Source organism: Coregonus clupeaformis, chromosome 25 (assembly GCF_020615455.1).
Source record: "Coregonus clupeaformis isolate EN_2021a chromosome 25, ASM2061545v1, whole genome shotgun sequence".
Lineage (NCBI taxonomy): Eukaryota > Metazoa > Chordata > Actinopteri > Salmoniformes > Salmonidae > Coregonus > Coregonus clupeaformis.
In genome coordinates, this window is record NC_059216.1 from 11,991,537 (window position 1) to 12,011,468 (window position 19,932).

Genomic DNA, 19,932 nt, shown 5'->3' on the forward strand with positions numbered 1-19,932 from the left:
ACACTTTAAAAGGTGATGAACATTGTTAGGAGTTTTTGAGGGGTTTAAATACGTTTTATTTGATGAGTATCCTTGATTATGAAATACATTTCTATGAAATGCCTGCCACTGCCAACTTGCCCTGAAGGTTGGCACTAGGGTGCCCAGGCCTAATCAAAGATTTGATCACATGAGCTCCATCTGTTCGTTCTAAACTTTGATCCCTTTAATTCAGTCCCATCACTAGTTGCCAGGTTGACAGAAGGGCTTCTGCCAAAGAGAAAGAGGCGAAGCGAAAGGGTTTACTACCGTCAAAATCTGTCCACGATAAGCAGACCGATAAGCATACCGATAAGCAGACCGCCTGCCTTCCCGCCTTTGGGATAACAACTCCCATTGTTAGGGCGCTTGAGAGGATTTCCCACAACGCTTGAGAGGATTTCCCACATCCGATTTTCAGCGGAAAAGGAAGCTAGGTTGAAGATATCTCCCACTGGGCACACACTGGTTGAATCAACATTTTTTCCACGTAATTTCAATGAAATTAAGTTGAACCAATGTAAAATAGACTTTGAATTGACGTCTGTGCCCAGTGGGCTGTATCCCTGAAAACCGCTCAGCTGGTAGAGCACGGCGCTTGTAACGCCAAGGTAGTGGGTTCGATCCCCGGGACCACCCATACACAAAAAATGTATGCACGCATGACTGTAAGTCGCTTTGGATAAAAGCGTCTGCTAAATGGCATATTATTATATTATTATTATTATTAAAACCGGATGCATCCGCTAAGGGTGGGAGGAGACAAAAACATCTCGTCTTTATATACAGTATCTCTGCTTCTACTGACTCATCTTCTTCAGCGTGTGTGAGTGCATCCTCCCCACCCCATGTATTGTGTATCACAGACAGAGATGTTGTTGACATGCTGTATGAAGAGACTATGCTGAGGAGATTCTCAATGGGCCAAACAACCTCCTTCACATCCCCATGAAGGGGACATCGTTGTGGTGAATGAGGTTATGTGTTTTAGGGCTGACTAAAAAAGCACCGCCTTAAATACCTAAATCTTCCATTTTGTTTGATAGGATGGAATGATAAAGGTCCAATTTGTTCCACATGTTTTCCATTTCGCCATTCCCTGCCACTTGTCACATGGGAAAGCAGCAGTATGGTGGTCTGTCTACAACCGTTTGAAGTTGGTTTAGGGGAAACATGCTAAGAGGAAAACGATCATTTGATTTCAGATAACTTTCCTAAGGGATGGTTGAACGTAATGCTCAATGAAGAGCATGACACATAAATGTATACATACATTTTCTCCGTTTTTATTATGTGCTTTCTAGAAATGCTGCATACACATATTATTTGAGAAATGTGTCAACCTTTTTACATTCTGTAAGAGAGTGGGAGTGGTATTGGTAACAGAAATATGTTTTCAGGAAATTGTTTAGGAGTCTCAAGGGCAATGTAAATATAATTGTATTGTAGAGACTCTTTGAAAATGTGTTCATGACACTTCTTTGCTTTCAATGTATTTCTATCACATTCTATGGTTGTCTTATTTAGCCTATATCCAATACTAAACAATCTTGTTAATTGTGAATATAGAGGAATAGAGCAAGTTTAATACTTGTCACAGAACGTTCCTGTGGACACTCTAAAAAAGCTACCTGCCTAATATGTACTGATCAACCAGACATTACCAAATAAAAAATAAAACAATTCTCACAATAGCCATAAACAAAACAGTGGAGGCTTGTGGGAGGAGCTGTAGGAGGATGGGCTCATTGAAATGGCTGGAATGGAATCAATGGAATGGAGTCAAACATGTGGTTTCCATATGTTTGAAACCGTTCCATAAATTGCATTCCAGCCATTACAATGAGCCCGTCCTCCTATAGCTCCTCCCACCAGCCTCCACTGATTTGTACTGTATTGACTATCTGTATTCTACTCTCATGAATTACTCCAGCTCTGTTACATCATATTATGTGTCAGACTAGCCATTACTGAACTGTGACTGTTGACACATCAAACAGCCATCCGCTACTCTCCACCTTCCAATCGCACGCACGCACGCACGCACGCACACACACAACTAGACCTACACACACACAAAACACTGAGGTAGCACACGCGCATGCACGGCTCACGCGCACAGCTCACGCGCACACACACACACACACACACACACACACACACACACACACACACACACACACACACACACACACAGACACCTAGACGCACACACACTGAGGTAGCACACACATTAATTGTGCACACACAGTAAGGTAGCACACAGTAATTCCAGCTGTACCCGTCGCGGTGCAGACAGTCCTCCCTGCAGGTGATTAACCTTGGCTGTGGGGGAGAGGCAGACTGTAATGACAGGCAGAGCCTAGCGATGTATACATAGGTTATAGAGGGAGGGGGCTGACTGATGACTAATACAGTGGCAGGGTTTTTTCTTTCTCTCTCTCCTCACTTCCACCGTTAATGAGAAATAGGGGAACAGTGATTCATGTCAGGAACAAGAGCAGGCTTTAGGCAGAGAGGGAGAGAGAGAAAAGAAAATGAGGGAGGGAGAAAGAGAGAGAGAGAGGAAGGAAGGAATGAGAAGGAGAGGGCCCATTTGATTGATTAATACAGACATATGGATGTTTGGAGGACAAACTTAGTGGTGAGGTCTCCAAACGTTGTTCTGCTGCATTACCCCAAGAGCCCTCAGCACTTCTCACAAAAGTTTCTGTGCTGAAGGTTGAAACCATCTGTCCTTAAGACTGCTGTAACTGGTAGCTCCTTGCAATTGATAGGCATCCGTCGACTCAGTAACGGATAGTGATGATCATCTCCCTGGATGATTTCTGTGAACTGGGGCCATGTCTGTCTGCAGTGTGCCAGCACAACATCCCTCAATTGCACCCAGGAATTGCTTATTTCTCATTCACCTACTTACTTGCAGAGTTGGGTATCTTACTGTCCGCATTGGATTTGGCAACTCTAAACTTTCAGTTACGTTGAGATTCATAGTCAGGGCCAAACATAATCAATACAGTGCTCAAGTCTTATATTAAAAGTTGCTTAATGTTGATTCTCAAAAAAAGTTACTCAATTAAGTGTACTATAAGAACTTTTCATTACAGCACACCGTTTGCCCTATGTTGCCAATGTAAATAAAATCTAAATGTAATTCCTGTTTCAATAAAATTCATATATTTAGGCCTAATGTACTGTAAAGCATATTTTGTTATGTTGCCAAGTTGTGGTCCAACCATGCTTTGAAGAGCCTACTGTTTCAGTTCTGCATTGATGCATTATCTGCTTGACTGGCTCTGGGAGCTGAGAGCAGCTCCCTGCAGTCGGACGCTGGTTAAAAGCACGACTGTTGCTGTGTGTTATTTGAATAAACATCAGAGAAGGCTGTGTCAGACACATCAAAAGCCAACAGCCAGACAGGATGGGGGCTTTGAGGAGGAGTTCAGCCTGACACTTGGGTCTCCGTCTCCAGTCACAACCTCTCAACACATCCTCATGTCATAGGAGGGATACAGTGGGATTGAACAATCATCCATGCAAGGAGGCCAACAGCATAAAAATAAGATATTATTAATATGGCCAACAGTTCTCTGCAAACATGCCATATATTAAGGCCTCCTGTAGCTCAGTTGGTAGAGCATGGTGCTTGCAATGCCAGGGTTGTGGGTTCGATTCCCACGGGGGACCAGTATGAAAAATGTATGCACTCACTAACTGTAAGTCGCTCTGGATAAGAGCGTCTGCTAAATGACTAAAAATGTAAATGTAAAAAATTAACTGGTTTCTTTGGATCATAGTCCCTTGAGAGATACAGATTCTTTAAAGTTGTAAAATAACTCAACTGTCAGAGGTTTCTGATAGTGACATTTTCATACAGTATTCAGATGGGCCTGATCAAGCATAGGACCCAGCTGGAGCTTCTGAGGGGAAAGGTAGCTTTTTTTAAAGACTATAATAACTTAACATTCCACTTCGGTCTTGTGGTGGTAACCCACACATTTTATAATGCTGAAAAATTATGTTTGCTAAACAGATTTGCTTGGGTTGTTGATTTGATCTCCTCGTAGGACAAAAACCAGGGGATGGGACTTGTCTCATGAGGTTTAGTCTAATGATTATATAAGGCAATGAAAAAGAGAAAAACAATGTTATACTAAGTTGTACATTTTGCAGAGTCAAAAGAAACTTAAAATGAAAAGCAATGATTTTTGGGTGTGGGTATCTTTACTTTTACTTTGGTACTTTGTAACACAGCAAAGGGATTTACAAAGAAGCATGATTAAGAAAATATTAAACGCTTTATCAATACCATCATGTTTATATTCCATGTATAAAATAAACAAGTAATTGCTTAATGAGGGCCAGCATGGTTCTACAATTATGCACACGGTTACACAATTTCTATAATGAGGAATATGGTGTATGCTTAAGTTACTTCTGTATGGTTAATCAAATAAAAATTATTTAACATTTTCAAATAAAGTATATTCGTTTTTATCCTTTTCTCACATCGTTTTTGAGTCCAAATACTACTGTACATCAAATTATTTTCTTCCACGATTCCAACCATGGTAATTGAGAGGGATGAACTCAAACTTAGTATTTATATCCACATATGGGTACTTCAATCATAGGCTATTTAAAGCCGTTAGCAGCAATACATTTAAATCAGAGGTTTAGAATAGCAATGATATGATTATGAGAATCTAAAAGATAACAAGTAAAGATGTTAGAGAGCTTTATATATGGTATTCTGACTGGGATAGATATTTATCCTTGTAAAAAAATCTATCAACAACAGGGTTTCAGGCAACTGCTTTTAATGTAGAGTTAGCAACCTGTGCTAGAAATGTGCAGAGAGTCACACTGTCACAGAAATCAATACCTGCACATAGCAGAACCCTACAAATTGGTTTTTATCTCACTCAATTATTCAGTTAGATTATGTTTACAGATGTCTCTCCAACACATGCATCAATACAGGGCCAATCCCTATCTGTATCGCATATCTGCACAGAATAGGCTAGTCAGGGGTGCTCAACTCTTATCCTACGAGGTCCGAAGCCTGCTGGTTTTCTGTTCCACCTGATAATTAATTGCACCCACCTAGTGTTCCAGGTCTAAATCAGTCCCTGAATAGAGGGGAACAATGAAAAAAAGCAGTGGAACTGGCTGAGTTTGAGGGGGCTAGATGATACATTTGGGGATTTTAAGAGTTGACATTCATCTGTCAGAGGAAGGCCCTAAAAATTGTCAAAGACTCCAGTCACCCAAGTCATAGACTGTTATCTCTGCTACCGCACGGCAAGTGGTACCGGAGCGCCAAGCCTAGGTCCAAAAGGCTTCTTAACAGCTTCTACCCCCAAGCCATAAGACTCCTGAACAGCTAATCAAATGGCCACCCGGACTATTAACATAGACTGCCCTTTTTTTTATGCTGCTGCTACTCGCTGTTTATTATCTATGCATAGTCACTTTACCCCTACCTACATGTACATACTACCTCAATTACCTCGACTAACCTGTACCACCGCATATTGACTCAGTACCGGTACCCCCTGTATACAGCGCATTCGGAAAGTATTCAGACCACTTGACTTTCTCCACATTTTATTATGTTACATTCTTATTCTAAAACGATTAAAATTGATTTTTCTACACACAATACCCCATAATGACAAAGCAAAAACAGGTTTTAAAAAATGTTAGCAAATCTATTACAAATTAAAAACAGAAATATCACATTTACATAAGTATTCAGACCCTTTACTAAGTAATTTGTTGAAGCACGTTTGGCAGTGATTACAGCCTCGAGTCTTCTTGGGTATGACGCTACAAGCTTGGCACACCTGTATTTGGGGAGTGTCTCGCATTCTTCTCTGCAGATCCTCTCAAGCTTTGTCAGGTTGGATGGGGAGCGTCGCTGCACAGCTATTTTCAGGTCTCTCCAGAGATGTTCGATCGGGTTCAAATCCGGGCTCTGGCTGGGCCACTCAAGGACATTCAGAGACTTGTCCCGAAGCCACTCCTGCGTTGTCTTGGCTGTGTGCTTAGGGTCGTTGTCCTGTTGGAAGTTGAACCTTCGTCCCAGTCTGAAGTCCTGAGTGTTTTCATCAAGGATCTCTCTGTACTTTGCACCGTTCATCTTTCCCTCAATCCTGACTAGTCTCCCAGTCCCCGCCGCTGAAAAACATCTCCATAGCATGATGCTGCCACCACCATGCTTCACCGTAGGGATGGTGCCAGGTTTCCTCCAGACGTGACGCTTGGCATTCAAGCCAAAGATTTCAATCTTGGTTTCATCAGCCCAGAGAATCTTGTTTCTCATAGTCTGAGAGTCTTTAGGTGCCTTGTGGCAAACTCCAAGCGGGCTGTCATGTGCCTTTTACTGAGGAGTGGCTTCCGTCTGGCCAGTCTACCATAAAGGCCTGATTGGTGGAGTGCTGCAGAGATGGTTGTCCTTCTGGAAGATTCTCCCATCTCCACAGAGGACCTCTGGAGCTCTGTCAGAGTGACAATTGGGTTCTTGGTCACCTCCCTGACCAAGGCCACTCTCCCCCGATTGCTCAGTTTGGCCGGGTGGCCAGCTCTTGGAAGAGTCTTGGTGGTTCCAAACTTCTTCCATTTAAGAATGATGGAGGAGGCCACTGTGTTCTTGGGGAACTTCAATGCTGCAGACAGTTTTTGGTACCCTTCCCCAGATCTGTGCCTCAACATAATCCTGTCCCAGAGCTCTACAGACAATTTCTTTGACATCATGGCTTGGTTTTTGCTCTGACATTCACTGTCAACTGTGGGACCTTATATAGACAGGTGTGTGCCTTTCCAAATCATTTCCAATCAATTGAATTTACCACAGGGGGATGCCGATCAAGTTGTAGAAACATCTCAAGGATGATCAATGGAACAGGATGCACCTGAGCTCAATTTCGAATGTCTCATGTCAAAGGGTCTGAATACTTATGTAAATAAGGTATCGTTTTTTTATAAAAACCTGTTTTTGCCTTTTCATTAAGGGGTATTGTGTGTAGATTGATGATGAAAAACATAGGCAGTAACGTAACAAAATGTGGAAAAAGTCAAGGGGTCTGAATACTTTCCGAATGCACTGTATAGCCTCGTTATTGTTATTATTTTTTTTTACTTTAGTTTATTTAGTAAATATTTTCTTAACTCTTATTTTCTTACCTGCATTGTTGGTTAAGGGCTTGTAAGTAAGCATTTCACGGCAAGGTCTTCACCTGTTGTATTCGGTGCATGTGACAAATACAATTTGATTACATCTTTAAAAAAAAAATTTTTTACTACACTATGATTTCTTGTCTAACAAAAGTCGTACCTCTAGAGACCCTAACAATACAGCTTTGGAAGAATGTTAATCACACACATACACATTAGATGAACACAAGCACAGTATGCACATTGCTGAGAGGATCTTACAGGTGATATTAGACGCAAAATTGTCAGTGGGTGTAGAGGTCCTGTAGCCCCTTTTTCTCTCCTCTCTACCCACACACACAGCTTCTGGATGGCTGGCTAGAGACAGCCTGTCAGAATATCTGTGGAGACAGGCTTACTTTAGCTGCCTGCATTATTTAATTGATGGAGGACATAGTGACAGGACCTACACGGGCTCGCTCCGTGCAGCCAACCATTCACTTCTCCCTGTAGCTACAGTATACCTGACCACACACTACTACCGCTCAAATAAATAGCTACACATACAACAGTATAGTATACAATAAATGTTAGAAGAAACAACAAAAATGTACACATGTAGACAGACACAAGGTGATACAAAGCTGATGGTATTCATGAGGCATCCACCCACAAACAAACACATAATTACAATCCAACTCTTGGGACTGATACATTTTACCGGATTCTATAGAGATCCATTATAATACAAAATATTGTCACCACTTCAATGCTACTCTACAATAATAAGAATCAACTGGCTTATTCACAGAGAGACCTCTTGAGGTTTGTGGGCTGTGCAGGACTATAAATGTTATGCAAGTTAAAGGGCTATGGGCTTATATAACATACATTTACATAAGAAATGACTCTCTCCCTTTCCTCCACATTGAACTGACGCTTGGCATTTTAGGCAATTTCACAGACCAAGCGTGATATCTGCAGGGACGGCATTTGCACCACATTAACTGTAGCTACAAAACTGTTTTAAAAATGTATTTTATTCCATTAGGAAGTTCTGGGAAGCAGTTCAATGTCACCTGTAAAGTCGAAGGCAGGTGCTCATAAGTGACTGATTCAATCATCTTTAGACGAGGTTGGCATACATAATTCAGGTGAAATTTCTACTCATTCCCTGAAAACACTCTCAAGAAGTGTGTCACCTCCTGTGAATGGTGCTGGGAACCAGAGGGAATAGTGCTATTAAGATGCCTGGGAAGGAGTCAGATAAGAGGTATCAAAGGTCACTGAACCAGTAGAAAACAGCATGATGACACATTGGTGCGGCTGGCTTGCGGGTTAAGCGAGCAGTGTGTCAAGAAGCAGTGCGGCTTCGCAGGGTCGTGTTTCGGATGACGCATGGCTCTCGACCGTCACCTCTCCCGAGTCCGTACGGGAGTTGTAGCGATGGGACAAGACTGTAACTACCAATTGGATATCACACAATTGGGGAGAAAAAGGGGTAAAAGTACAAAAAACGAAACAAAACTAAAACTGCATGATATGAAAACTGGCATGTAAAGCCTAGAAAGGCTAGAGACTCATGGAAATTAAGCATAACATGGCCTCACAGACCAAATTACCTTAAATTCTGACAAATGCTAATAAACAAATGCCAGACCATCTGAGGCAGCAAGTGAAGAGCATGTCTGGACCTATACATATCACACCACACTTTAGAAATGTGGTGGATCAATAAGTGATTGTCCCTTCAAACTGTTCGAACTGAACCAAGGTTAATCACAAGTACAAAAAAAAACAAATGTTGGATGATTCGTTTTTTGTACTTCAACAGCATGAACACAAAATGTATTGGGTAAGAAATTAAAACTGCACAAATAAGTACTTAGGCAGTGAAATACGCACAGCATTCAAAAAGCAAATAAAGACAGTAAACAAGGTGCAGTTTTTTTTTAATGGCTGTTTTAACGCTAAGCATAATTGTCAATTTGTCACATTTCTGGTCAGCTTAAGGACCTCTTACCTGGACTTGGAGAGTCTATGGAATGAATCAAGCCCCCCTTCCACCTCCACGCCCTCATCTGCACCCTCCACTGGGACCAGAGGTGCCCCATATAACATTTCATTTCATTTCATTTCAGTCATTTAGCAGACGCTCTTATCCAGAGCGACTTACAGGAGCAATTAGGGTTAAGTGCCTTGCTCAAGGGCACATCGACAGATTTTTCACCTAGTCGGCTCGGGGATTAGAACCAGCGACCTTTCGGTTACTGGCACAACGCTCTTAACCACTAAGATACCTGCCGCCCCGAGAAGGTCGCTGGTAACCCATAAGATACAACCTCCAGAGTGAAAGAGTCGATCGGCTGGAAAACCACAGCCTAGCCTTCATTGGGCTCAGGGAAACCTGGGGGATACAGTGGCTCCCCCTCTTCTGACACAGCCACCTGCGGCCTCTGCAATCCTTCCCTCCCCCTGACCAAAGTACTAGACAAGATGTGGGGCTGCAGGGGCGTCACAGCCTGAGACACATCCTTCCCTGCCCTCAGTTCTTCTAGGTAGGACCTGGAGAAATAACCCTCATCGCTCACGCTCTCCTCTTCCTCTTGTTGGTTAATCTTTCCCTTGGCCTCTTCTTCCCTTTCTCCTTCTCTCACCATCTCCTCTCCTTTTTCATCCTCCCCCTCATCATCTCCCTCCACTGTAACCTGTGTTGGACTGAGCCAAGAGAGGCTTAGTTTGCTGGTTGTCTCCGTCACTGGGGTTATGGGCACTGTCCTCATCTTGAAAGCTGTTACAGCTTTCGACGAAGGCTTCAATGCCCTCATCACTCCCCCGTCGCTGTCAATGGGGCTCAGGCACATGGACCAAGGTCCATTGTGACCTTCTCAGGCTTGTGGCTCTCAAACCAGGCCTCGGTGACGTTAGACGCTGGGCTCCTTGGAGCCCTGTCTACTGCCTGCTTCTCCTGCTTGCCCACTCTGGACATGATCAAAGTTTGGCACACATATAGCTTCTGGTGTACCTTTAACTTTATCTTTGACTGTATTTTCCACACTAGATGGAACTTCTTGGGGGTCAGAAGCAGGGGAGACAGTGACTACATCTGGAAGGGGGTTGCATGAATCTACAACACAAGCCAGGTCTGGGGAGACTGCCTTTGGACTACGGGGCTTTTTGTAAGGAGTCTTGTACGTGTCATCAAGGCAGGAGTCATCCAATTGCCTCTTGTGACTTCTAAGGGCATTGTTGTTCACAATCTCTATTTTCAAGTTTCAGAATGGACTAACCCTACCACTTTCGCAAGTTATCATTCTGGAATACACAGAGTGGTCTCAAGTGGCCAAAACTATCATTATCATCTCTGCTTGGTTTCTCACTACTAAGCCTATGTGAAAAATATGGGTTGTTTATGAATTCGAAGGACCAATAAAAAGGGATAAAAAACGTAGGTGCTGGATTTTTAGGCCGGTAGCAACCATCACAGGGTGTCCGTTCAGAACACAAGGAAGCAGTAGTTCCAGATCAAGGTTTAATGAAGATCCACACACACACATACAACACCACTCTCTCTGATACCAATTGTGGTTATTTAGCTGCACGCACAATAAACATCAGAAAGAAATGCAATTTCTTCTAAGGAGGTAGTATAAGCAAGAGAGAAAAACTGGTTGGTCATCAGAATGGAAACTACAGACTGCCTGAGGCCCTGCCTGGTCGGGTATTACGCTAAGTCCCGGGGGAAAATGCTGCTGATTGGCTAATAAAATGATGATGATTGGCCTGACCTTATTCCAATAGGAAAACCAAAAGAAAGTTGGGGTCTTGGAAAGGAGATGAGCTGGAGTTCAAGATCCCATCTATTTCGATTAGGACTGTCCTCAGCACCTCTTCGGAGATGGTCTGCGCACCAAGAGTGGTTTGCAGGGCAGTCTTGATGGATCTGATCTCCCTCTCCCAGCATCCTCCAATGTGTGGTGTACTTGGTGGGTTGAAGGCGAAGCGAGTATTCTGACTGGCTGTTCCTGGAGCTGTGGGTGGAGAGTCATGAAGGCCTCCTGTAACTCTCGCTCCCCTCCCTTGAAATTTGTTCCTCGAATGGACAGGATCTCAAAGGGCTTTCCTCTTCGAGTGATGAAGTGTCTCAACGCCATTAGGAATGAATCAGAATCCATATTCATCAGTAGATCCACATGTACAGCCCGGGAGGTCATGCACTTAAAGATGATGCCCCATCTCTTTTAATTTCTTCGGCCAATCTTGATGATATACGGTCCAAAGCAGTCCACACCTGTAGAATAAAATGTGGGCTTGTGGAGCCGCAGTCGGGTTGGAGGCAGGTCAGCCATCCTAGGCACATCTGGCTGGCCTCGCCACTTCCTGCATTCGGTGCAGCCAAGCTGAAAACGGCGAATGGCTGCCCTCCCTCTCAGAATCCAGAACCTTCAACGTAACTCAGCAAACACCTTCTCTGGGCTCGGGTGCCTCAGCTGCTCATCATATTTCTTGATTAGCAACCTGGTGAGCGGATGACCTGGGTCCAGAACCACTGGGTGAAGAACATCAGGGCCCAGCTGGTCACACCTCCGAAGGCGACCTCCAACACGAATCAGTCCGGTGTCGTCATCATACTCCGGTGCCAGCGTCACCAGACGGCTGCTTGGAAGGATTGGCTTGCCTGCCTCTAGTAGGGAGACGTCTTCTGGGAAGCTCTCAGACTGAGCATGTCTGAGTACTTTGAGTTCTGCTTGCTTGAAATCTTCGGCTGAAGGGCTGTCGGCACTACTGGCCACCCCGTGTAGCAACTGCACTGTGGCTTCCACCAGCTCATGGAAAGTGTTGAACTGGGCAACATCAGGGAGAGACGACTTGGTGTCCGCTGACAGGAGTCCACAGAAGGTAGGCTTCCGCAGCTCATCTGCTTTGGCAAGAGGTACTTCGTCTGGTCTTCTCGGCCAGGAGGACTGGGCCTGCCACAGGAATGGAGGACCTTGACTCCAACGGTTGTGTTCTGAAAGCTGACACAGCGTCTTGCCATGTGTGATATCATCAGCCGGATTTCTCTCCATTTCCACGTAACGCCAGGCCTGGGAGTCTGTGAGCTCCTGTAGTTCTGTGACTCTTGTGCCTACAAATACTTTGTACCTGCAGGAGTCTGACTGGAGCCAGGTTAAGACTGTTGTAAAATCCGACCAGTACGTGACCTCATGGATTTCTGATGGTCACGGCCAGCTGTGCACCGGTGAGTGCAGCGCAGAGCTCGAGTCTTGGCATCGACTGTTGTCATTTTGGGGCCACTCTTGATCTTGCTTCAAGGAATGCTATTTGGATCCGTCCATTGGTGTCTTCAGTACAGAGGTATGCAGCGGCACCGTACGCACGTTCTGAGGCATCACTGAAGACGTGAACACTTCTTATGCTGGTTGTGAGGTCCATGACGGGGCTGACGTAACACCTTGCCAGTGTGACCTGAGACAGCTGTGGAAGTTTGTTCTCCCAAATAAGCCACGCTTGGAGAATATCTTCAGGTAGGTCTGGGTCATCCCACCCTCTTTTCTTATTCCAGAGCCTCTGGACCACAACCTTGGCCCGTGTGGGGTATGGGACGATGAAGCCGAGTGGATCGTACTGGCTGGCAAGGATCCGATATATGTTGCTGATAGAGGAATTATGGTAAAATGACTAAAATGGTTCCACCCCGATACTGATGATGACTGTGTAAACGGTTTTAGAGTTATAATGTAGTATAAACCCATTAACCAAGGAGGGGGACTTAGAAACTGCTTAATCATTCTATACTGTGGAAATGTACAGGCCGCCTAAAGGCAGGCAGAGCAAAGTTCCTTTGTGTGAAGGGATATAAAAAGGCTGGTTGTATGTTTTGGCGGGAGAGCGCTCTCATTGAATAAAAATGGCTGATCCCTTGCAGACCGGACAATTTGTTTAATTCATTCTTAACTAGAGTCTTACACCCTCTGGGGATTATTCAAAGTTTGAGTATTAGAGATAAAATTCTCGTGACAATTGGTCCTTCGAGCCCGGATTCAATATCCGTTTTTGTCGTTCCAGGGGATAACAAAAACCGTGCACGGGCGGATAATATATCCGTATATAGACTAAGTCCTGGGCTCTGAGACAGGGGGGTTCTTTACAGGCCGGTGGCAAAAACTGATGAACGACAGAAACAGTGATGAAATCTAACCAAAATTGAGTCCCAGCTGCAAGGACGAGGTCAGTAATTTGTATTCATGGCTTTTGGAGGGATTGATATCTGAGAGCTGCAATATAAATGTTTTTAATCTGCTGTAGTGAGGGTAGTGATCCGCCGATAATCCGAAGGGGATTCATCAGGTGAACCGTTTTTAGACGTTTATCTAGAGAAAACTATGCGCCAGTATTCTGGATAAATAGAAAATGGCACCGGGTGAGATCCATTGAGAAAGTGGGTCCGAAATGATTCATGGTAGAAATAGGTTAAGCATTATTTCTATCTACATTTCGGAGCAGAGGTAAGATAGTAAGGGAATTTTAGTAATGACTCACTTATTCAACGAGAATAGTGAGGGGAGTAAAATAATTATTTTTGTGTTGCTAAATTAGTTGATAGTTTAAGAACTACTGAGAAAAGAGTTGTAATGTGGACTATCGAATTTAATATGGATATGAATTCAATATATGATGGTAAAATACAGCAAGTGTTTGGTGTTACTTCTAGCCTACTTAGAAAGGATATTACCTAGATCTGATGTATTCTGATAATGGAGGATTGGTGATAAACTGAACCAAACGTGACGTTACTACAGCAATTTAGGATGGTTAATGTTGTTACGTTCGTTTTTAAACCCTATGATAGAGGTAAATGCAGAACGCTGTTTGAGAGTGTGTTTTATTATGTCTACTAGTAAAAAAAATGGAAGAATGTCCATGTTTTTTGTCTGCGGGTGTTAACCATTGGGGCTTGCTGAAACGTGAGAGCGCTGTAAGGGATATTATGGGTTACGTTAAGTGCACGAGGATCAATGGTGGCTGTGGAGAAGAAAGTCATAGGGGGTTGAGTGTTTGGGATGAAAGGGCTGGCTGGTTGGGGTTGCGAGCTAGTGACATTTGGAGTAGTGACGTGGCTTGCTGTGCGAGACGGAAGTGGTTGTTTGACGTGCTTTACAAGGAGAGCGGATTTTGTGGAGCGACGGGTAATGGTGTTTCGATGGTAAATGTTGTCGATATATGTAGAGGGTCCCTGGTTCGAGCCCAGGAAGGAACAGAAAGCAAATATTTTGCATTGATGCTATTGACCTAGATTACTAGATTAATTGAAAACATTACGTGAAAGGAATTGTCTTACCAGCACATAGCGAATAGTATAACATAGTAATTAAAGTTGCATATCGGTGAATAGATGTTCTGTTAGTTTTGACTATAACTTTACAATAATTTGTCATCTGTTAAAGTACTGTTATATGGAAAGTTAGCAATAGAGAATAATGGATATTGGTAGAGGATTTACAAAGTAAGTTAATTGGGATGATAAGAAGAACATGTCTAAATAGTTGAATATGGAACGTTATTTGATAATTGGTAATTATTATTATTACATTGTATAGTTTGTTTAAACAACAGTGAGTTATGCAGACAGTTCATTAATTCTAAAAACTATAATCTGTTTATGGTACGTAGAACAATGGGATATAGTTGTTACTATTAGGATGATGGATTAAATAAACATTTTTTGTAAGTATGAAGTTATTAAACAATAGGTTTATATTTTAAAACATCAATGCAACAAGTTGCGATTATTAAATTAATAGAAAGGGCTTATAGGTTTATATTAGGAGGTGTAGTGAACTTAATGAAACGTGGTATTATATAGTGTCTTCCAGGATTGATGGAGGTCTCCTATAGCATTATGTTAAGGGGAGAGTAGGAGACAACGTATCAAACAATTTTTAAATAGATGCCTGGGACAAAATATCTAGTCTTACTTAAGCTGAGTACGTGATTGTATTGGTTAATGAATGAAATATGACATTTACAGGGGTGACAGGAATAATAGAAGGGGAAACAGATTTTCCTAGGTTGTTGATCAAGTAAACGATAATGGATCATTTGATACGGGGCGGCGCACAATTGGCCCAGCTTCGTCCAGGGTACGGGAGGGAATGGCCGGCAGGGATGTAGAGCATGGCGTTTGCAACGCCAGGGTTGTGGGTTCGATTCCCACGGGGGGCCAGTATGAAAAAAAAAAAAAAATAATAATGTATGCACTCACTAACTGTAAGTCACTCTGGATAAGAGCATCTGCTAAATGACTAAAATGTAAATGTATGGGATGGAACATTTCGTTGAATGATTTCAATGACCTCTGAACTCAGTTTTGACTTTCTGGTGTGAATTGATCATCCACACTGGTAATTCTAAAGGCATGAGACGAGGACTTTAAGATAGTTTATTTTACCAAGCTGAGGGTAATTTATAATACTGTGAAAAGTGTGAAGAAGTTTATAATTTGGTAATAATATATATGATTCGAACCATAAAATAACAAAAGAGAGAGAGAGCTTTCCCTGAATGAGGGATACCTGTTGCTAGTCAATTGTACTAATCTTGGATTACTTTACGGGATAGAAGTAAGTTGAGGTATTATCAAATGTTGTCGTTTTAATTTCATTTTTATTATGGTTTAACAAACAATGTTGGTATTTTGTTTTTGAAAGCATGAATCACGTTGTGACTCATATGTTCAGAAAAGGGGGTAGTAATGATGGTAAGAGGATTTATTGGTACATTTGCATATTGTAGCAAGAATATGAGCAGTAGTAATTCATGTGTTATGGGTTAGATTAAATGTTTTAGGTGAAAATGTATTTGTGGTATAAGGTAGAATGTAGTGGAGTGTAGGTAGTTTTAAATATTATGCTGATGGGATAGCACCAACTTTATGTAGGTTCTAGATTTGTTAAACAACAAGTTGGTATTTTAAACTAAATTAATGCAATGGGCTGCAGTAATCAGAAAAAGGCACAATCTAATGTGAAACAGCTATTACCTAGGTCATGGATTCAGTAATGAGACCAGGATGATAATAATAATAGAAATCTAGATAGAATAATTTAAGATAAGGACTTGCTGTCCAGATATGGGGGAAAAAAAGACGAGTTAAGGAATAAATGCCGAGACGAAATACAGAACGACATTGAGTCATTGCACTGTGGGGGTGTGTGTGGGTGAAGTGGGAATCTGACCTAGGGTCGAATTGCTCACTCGTTATTAGTGAATGAAAGCAGAAGGGGGTCTTTTGCTTCTCTCCTCAAACAAAGAGGAAAGAGCGACCAGGGTTTAGCAGAGTTCAGGCTAAAACCTTTTTCTCTCCTTTTCTAACTTCTTGATTGATTACAGCATGATGGGGGGTTTGTTTATGTTTGAAAGATTTAAGTATGGACCTGTCATGTCCAACCATCAGTCTTCAGGTCAAGCCCGGGAGAGCCGGGGTAGAACAGAGTTTAAACTAAACATGAGTGTTTTTACAAGATAAGGGATTGATTGATTGTATTACTATTGATTCTGAACTGAATGAAAGTCGAATTTAGCCGCCATAATAGACAAAGGAAGTGGGAGGAGCAATAAAGAAGCAAGGGGCAATCTCAAAAGAAAAGGGATGGCATAAGGATAATTTACCAATATTACCTAAGTGATTGTTTAGGTAGGTGGTAATATTGACACATGGGCAGAGCCATGTGTCAACAGGGGGGATGATGGTAGATGGTAGGATTAAAGATAAATAGACGAAGGAGAGGACTAAATACTAGACTTTTTTTTAGATACAGTCTAGAAAGAAAATACTAATGTGAACGGTATGATTAGAGAGGGGTTAAGGAAAACACACAGGAGAGCAGGAAGAAATGGGGTACAATGTCTACCGATAGTATTAATGATGATCAGGAGAACTCCAGATAAAGAAGGGTTATTGCCATTGGAGAAAGTATTTGGTAGACCATACAGAATGCCCGAGTTATGAGGACCGGAGCAGGCAGAGATAGAAATTGAGAGCACCCTAGCAGAACACATGAGAAGGTTGTTTATAACCACACCTGTATGTCAAAGGTTTTGTGCCCCACAGGTGAACTAAAGGAGAAGGTGACCCACTCTATCCAAACAGGTGACTGGTGTGGATCCAGTCCCTAAAGAAGGAAGACTGGAAGCAGGCCTGTTGGGAAGGGCCCTATCAGGTTATATTGGTCACCGCCTTTGCCATTAGAATAGCAGAAAGAGCAACCTGGGTCCACGTTACCCACTGCAAAAAGGTAGGAACACATACAAGCACCACTGAACACACGCAGAGTTAGAGAGAAGAACTGGACCAATAGGGTCTGGGGATCACCTCTGTTAACGAAGATCTCCTACCCCAACCTATTATCACTGTAGTGTGTTCTTAGGGTGTGAGTATGGGGAGGTACCAAGCAGAAAGACTAAGGGCAGGAGAGGGTTGGTGGTTTTTGGGAATGTGGGTAACCCTGAGCTGCATCATAGTCTTGGCAATGGTCCTGATATGTCCAGATCCACCACCACACCGCACCAATTACGTTATGCCCTTAACATTGTTAAAAAGTAAAAGAGAAGAGAAGCGACCCGACATACTGACCATCAAGGACGAGTAGCCTACAAAATAGGAGTCAGAGAAGGGCAGACTGTAGGATTCAAAATAAGGGTTAGGGACGTAGCCAATGGGTGGGGTACATGTCAACAAGCAATTTGGGATTATAAAATCCCATCATATTTGGGTTCGGGCCCCACAGCGGATTGTTCCTGGACTCAAGTGTTTAAACTGGACATCCAGATGGGAGGACATCCAGATGGGAGGTAAAGAGAAACAAAGATACCACGAATTGTCAATTGGAAATAGTAGTAATGTGACTGATTTAGGTTCGAAAAGCACAGGAGAGAATTCTGAACCTTACAGCCCCTGTAACCGATGTGTGGTGGGTGTGTACCAGTAAAGGCAGTATAAGGCAGGGAATACCAAAAGGGTGGCTAGGTACGTGCGCCCCGGTTCTACTGGTTCAGCTAGTTAGAATTAGTCACCAGGAACCAAGGAAAGGGTTAAACAGACGTAGGAGGAGTTTTGACAAGAAGTAGAATAGCCCTATTTAGATTAATGCGATTGGGATACCAAGGGGGGTACAGGATGAATACAAAGCTATGAAACAAGTAGGAGAAGGGTTTACTGCAAAGTTCTTTTGGTGGGTGACAATAAACAAAAATGTGGGTGGGATTAATTATATCTATTACGACCAACAACGATTTATTGGCCAGACTAGGGATGCAGTAAAGGGGATCTCTGAACAATTATCCACCACCTCACTCATGACTTGGGAAAATAGGTTGGCTCTAGATATGTTGCAGGTTGAAAGGGGCGGTGTCTATAGAATGGTGGGCCATTGTTGCACATTTATCCCTAACAACACCGCACCGGATGGTACGGTCACCAGAGCTCTTGCAGGATTGACTGCTCTAAGTGAAGAATGGGCTGAGAACTCAGGAGTTAATACATCTTTGATAGGGTGGTTTGATGAAATGTTTGGCAAATGGAAAACCATAGCAGCCACCATCTTGGGGGCAGCCATCGCTTGTGTTGGTATTCTTGTATTATGTGGTTGTTGTCTTATTCCCTGTATCCGAGGGTTGGTGAGTAAGGCGTTGGAGAATGCAGTGTCTCAACAGATGATGAGATATGGACCGACTCCGGACTCTGACCAGTGGAATGTGAAAAACGATCCTCCAGGCTTGGTGGATAACAAGGACTTTGACCCTGATAACCTGCAACTAGATACAACTTTTATTGGTTCTGACATATGAAGGTCATAGGGAAAAATCATGCTTGTAAATACATTTATCCTGAGGGTGTAAAAATTTAGTCAAAGGGTGGATTGATAGAGGAATTTTGGTAAAATGACTAAAATGGTTCCACCCCGATACTGATGATGACTGTGTAAACGGTTTTAGGGTTATAATGTAGTATAAACCCATTAACCAAGGAGGGGGACTTAGAAACTGCTTAATCATTCTATACTGTGGAAATGTACAGGCCACCTAAAGGCAGGCAGAGCAAAGTTCCTTTGTGTGAAGGGATATAAAAAGGCTGGTTGTATGTTTTGGCGGGAGAGCGCTCTCATTGAATAAAAATGGCTGATCCCTTACAAACTGGACAATTTGTTTAATTCATTCTTAACTAGAGTCTGACACCCTCTGGGGATTATTCAAAGTTTGAGTATTAGAGATAAAATTCTCGTGACAGTGTGTCATCGTAATCCAAGATATTGCCATCGTAATCCAAGGGTGTGCTCTTGGGGTTCTACGCCATACTGGGTGAACCACAGCTCACCGTTCTCTGACCTGGACTCTTGATGTAGGTGTTCGATGACGGCTGGAAGGTTGCTGGCCCACTGGCGTAGATCGAATCCTCCCTCAGCAAGAAGGTGCTTCAGCTTGTCCATCAGTTTCTTGGCTTCATCCGCAGAGGGGAGGCTTTGTAGACAGTTGTCTACATAGAAACAGCGTTCTATAGAAAAGCGCACATCTTCTTCGGACTCACTGTGGTCAAACACATGCTTCTGAAGGGCAAACGTGGCGCAGCAGGGGCTACATGTCATCCCAAAGGGAAGAACCTGCCGCTCATAGACATCAGCGTAATCATTACGGTTTAGGTCTCGCCACAGAAACCGGAAAAGAGGCTGGTCTTCGGGTAGCAGGCAGACTTGATGG